This window comes from Oreochromis niloticus, linkage group LG3 (genome assembly GCF_001858045.2).
Source record: "Oreochromis niloticus isolate F11D_XX linkage group LG3, O_niloticus_UMD_NMBU, whole genome shotgun sequence".
NCBI classification, from domain to species: Eukaryota; Metazoa; Chordata; class Actinopteri; order Cichliformes; family Cichlidae; genus Oreochromis; species Oreochromis niloticus.
The window spans coordinates 78,905,659-78,910,570 of NC_031967.2; positions in this window are offsets into that span (position 1 = coordinate 78,905,659).

The following is a 4,912-nucleotide window of genomic DNA, read 5'->3' on the forward strand; positions in this document are numbered from 1 at the left end:
TGTTACCTACTTTGGTTGAACTTTTATCCTTTCAAGAGGGATTCTGTAAGTCACAAAAAATATTCTAATTTAGTAGCTAGTCTGATATGTTAACACGTATGGGTTTGTTATGTTTATGTTTTTGAATATGGTGTATGCATGGTTGACGGACACCACTGTTGCTTTTATTGGGTTGGGTTCTTATAGTTCAGCTATTCCCCTTTATAGTGGAATAGCACAGCCCCTATTTAACTACTCTGAGTAAAGGAAGGGGGGGGGACTTTTAAGTGTTATGGGTCAATGCCAGGGTTTTTCTTCTTTTTTTATGTCTCTATTTTATTTTATTCAAAGCTTACTTGTCACTTTGTTTACTCAGCATCAGCATCACATGTTGTTATCTTAATGTTACAGAATAAAAACTCCAAGTATGGACCAACTAAACACCTGCAATATCTCTGACATAAAAGTCACTAGTTGGAATGTCCGGGGTCTCAGGAAACTAATCAAACTGAAACAGGTTATAAGCAGGATCAAGCAACTGAAATCAAAGATAGTTTTTCTTCAAGAAACACATCTGACAGACTGTGAACTAAAGTCTGTGAGGAACAGATGGCCTGGCCAGGTGATCCACGCATCATACAATAACTATGCGAGAGGTGTAATTATTTTGATTCATAGAAGCATACCATTCCAAATGACGAAAATAATAAAAGACCCTGCTGGTAGGTACGTAATCACTCAGGGTACCATCCTTTCTATTACTTTAAACTTGGTGAGTCTCTATGGCCCAAATGAAAATAAACCCAAATTTTTTGAAGATCTGTTTCTTACTGTATCTGCTTTGCAAGGACTGTATATAATTGGAGGAGACTTTAACTGTACTCTCAATCTGAGTATAGATCGCTCAGCGGGCTCAGATACATATAAAGCACAAACTAGACGACTAATAAATCAATTTATATTAGATATTAATTTGGTAGAAGTGTGGAGAGAACAAAATCCTGATAAAATAGAATTTTCCTGTCATTCAAGTATACATAAATCCCGCTCACATATAGATTATATTCTTGTCTCAAGAGAACTTTTATCAAGGGTCAAACAGTGTCAGTATGATAGCATAGTGATTAGTGATCATGCAGCTATCTCACTGAGTATCCATCTAGGAAAGTTTATCCATAACCCACCGAACTGGCGGCTTCAAACGAAATGGCTGCAGAATCCAGAATTTGTTAAATTTATAGAGGAGAAAATAGAAATTTACTTTGAATTAAACACAGATCAAACTTGTGCCTCAGTGAGATGGGAAGGATTCAAAGCATATATTAGAGGTGAAATTCTTAGCTTTACGAGTACAAAGAATAAACAGCAAAGAAAGCGAATGGAAACCCTGGATAGACAGATTAAATCTTTGGAATTAGACTTAAACGTTAGCGACGACTCAACAAAACAAAGTGAGTTGCTACGTCTGAGAACTGAATATAATAAATTGTCATCTGATGCAGCAGCAAAAAGTCTAATGTGGCTGAGGCAATCTTATTATGACCAAGGAGAGAAAGCAGGAAGACTTTTGGCATGGAGAATTAAGAAAATGCAGAGTGAAAGAGCAATTAATAGTATAAAGACCTCTTCAGGGAATGTAACAGTAGATCCATTGGAAATTAATGACAGCTTTAGGGAATTTTATGAAAAATTGTATAAATCAGAATGTGCTCAAGCCTCAGAAGAACAGGACATATTCTTAGATCAACTTCAGTTTCAGACACTAACAGAAAACACAAAGCAGGAATTAGACAGACGTCTAACTATTGAAGAGATATCACAGGCTATCAAAAGCATTAACAGTGGTAAAGCACCTGGGCCAGATGGCTTTCTGATTGAATTTTATAAAACTTTTCAAGACAAATTATTAATTCCACTTTTTAACATGTATGAAGAAGCGTATCAAAATGAAGCTCTCCCACCCACTCTGAGACAGGCAATGATTACTTTGATACTGAAACCTGGCAAACCCCCTGCAGAGTGTTCATCATTTAGACCAATAAGTCTGATGGGTGTTGACACTAAAATACTTTGTAAAGTTTTAGCAAGAAGATTAGACCCCTATATATCACATTTAGTTCATAATGATCAAAATGGCTTTGTGCCAAAACGTCAAGGGTTTCACAATATAAGAAGGGTTCTAAATATAATTCATGAGAAATTCGATGCTAAAGATACAGCTTTATTATCACTTGACGCTCGTCAAGCTTTTGATAGAATAGAGTGGTCATATTTATTTACTGTTCTCCCAAGATATGGATTTGGAAATAATTTTCTCAAATGGGTTAAACTTTTGTATACAGATCCCAAAGCTAGTGTTTTAACAAATAACATAGTTTCTAACCCTATCACATTGGAGCGTTCCACTCGCCAGGGATGCCCATTATCTCCAATGCTATTTATCTTAGCTATAGAACCCCTGGCGATGACAATTAGAATGAGAACTGACATATTTGGTGTCCAGTTAGGAGATCAGGAGCATAGATTGGCTCTGTATGCTGATGACCTGATAGTGTTTCTGACTAGGCTGTCCATTAGTATACCAAAATTAATGCAACAAATGGAGTTATTCGGACGATTCTCTGGCTATAATATAAATGATTCAAAATCCTCAATCCTATTTCTGAACAAGGATGAAAGGCTAAATCCTATCATACAAACCCCGTTTATTAATGCAAAAGAAGGATTTGTGTATCTTGGAGTTAAAATCACCCCAGACATTGATACTATTGTAGCAACAAACTATGATCCTCTGATTAGTGAAGTGGAGGAATCTCTAAATAAATGGATGACAATGCCCATATCAGTGATTGGCCGTATAAACATGATTAAAATGAATATATTACCCAAATTTTTATATCTCTTCCAGTCACTTCCTCTGCCTCTTCCAAAAGAATTCTTTGATAAACTAAACGGTATCTTTAATAGATTTATTTGGAATAACAAAAAACCTAGACTATGACTTCGCTTGTTGTACCTGCCATATGAAAGAGGGGGGTTACAACTCCCTAATCTTAGACTGTATTACTGGTCTGCACAACTGCGCTCAGCCATGTTCTACTTTTCCACTGCGACGCCCCCAGCCTGGGTACAAATTGAACAAACATCAGTAACAAATCTTCAGCTAAATCTGTATTTATATTCTGCAAGCCTGAAAAAATTTAAAAAAATGACAAATAACCCTCTTTTAAAAAACACAATAGATGTTTGGTATAGGGCTCATCAGTTTATGGGAGATAAGTCTTCTATCTCTCGTTTTTCACCTATTTGGGGCAACATGTTTTAAAGCAGGAAGAGCAGATGGGGGTTTCAAAATCTGGGCAGATAAAGGTGTACAGAAGGTGGCAGATCTTTATAAGGATGGCAACCTTCTTACATTTGATCAGCTATGCCAAATATACAGCATCCCCAAAAACCATTTTTTTTAAATACCTACAAGTTAAACATTTCATTATGTCAAAATATAAAATGATTGTATCTGAGCCACCGTTATCACACTTGGAGAATGTCATACTTCAAAGGCCAGTGAGTAGAGGTCATATCTCTTTAGTTTATACAGCTCTATTAACATAGGATAAGGAATCTGCCACTGACAAGTTGGATGCATGGAGGGCTGACATCCAAGAGGAGATACAGGAGGTGGACTGGGAAACTGCATGTTTAAAAGCCCAAAGACAATCAATTAATACAAGGATGAAACTCCTCCAATATAAGTGGTTGATGAGAACTTACATAACCCCAGTCAAACTGAATCGCTGGTCGCCTGTCATCCCAGATAGTTGCAGTAAATGTTTAGACGAGAAGGGCACTCTGTATCACTGTGTATGGAGCTGTCCAAAATTACAGCAGTACTGGAAATCAATCACGCAAACTTTATCTAAGATTATTGGAGTAAATATACCTGTTGAAGCAAAAATGTGTGTGTTGGGTATATACCCCAAAAATTGTGACTTTAGCACCAGACAGCTAGAGTTAATTGACTTTGGACTCCTGCAAGCTAGGCGGTTAATATCTTTGTATTGGAAGAAAATGGATGTACCCTCAAGTCATATGTGGGTGAAGAAGATGGCATCATGTATTGTATTGGAACGACTTACTTATATTGTCAGAGGAAAGGGAGTAGATTTTGAAGAAATATGGTTACCTTTAACTGAGTTTCTGAGACATTATGAAGGGAATTAATTTAGAAAATGATAGTTGGTGCTGAGTTTTTTTGTTTTGTAATTTTATTATTATTATTATTGTTATTATTATTGTTTCTTTTAATTTGTATTTGTTTGTTTTGGGGACTGTGTTCTTTAATATAACTCTAATGTTAACTGTACTATTATTCTTCGCTTGTTCTGTAATATAAAACTCAATAAACATACTGTTTAAAAAAAAAACATGTCATATTGGCTCAGTTTATTTTTCTTATCATTGTTGTGAGGAGAACATAAATAGTATTTGTATTCTCTGTTGTACAGTTCATTTGCTGTTGCTGGATGCAAAATGTATTTTATTTTGTTTTAAAAAAGCTGATAACTATTTGCTGATAGCTGCCAACATCTGCGAACAAATATAATTCTATAAAGTTGTTCTATATAGTGTGTAACTGTTGATATAGAGTGTTATTAAATTTATTGCTAATCAGAGATAGGCAGTAACACGTTACTTGTAATGCATCACAAGTAACTGATTACTTTTTTCAAGTAACGAGTAATGTAAGGGATTACTATTGCAAAAACGGTAATTAGATTACCGTTACTTTCCTGTGAGCACGCTGCGTTACTGCGTTACTAAAACCGTGATTTTTTGCAAGAGTGTCTCATGACAGTGACGTAAGCGAGTGCGACGTTCGTGACAACAGCTGTGTGCAGATCAACAATGGATAATATATCAGTGCGGGAGAGAG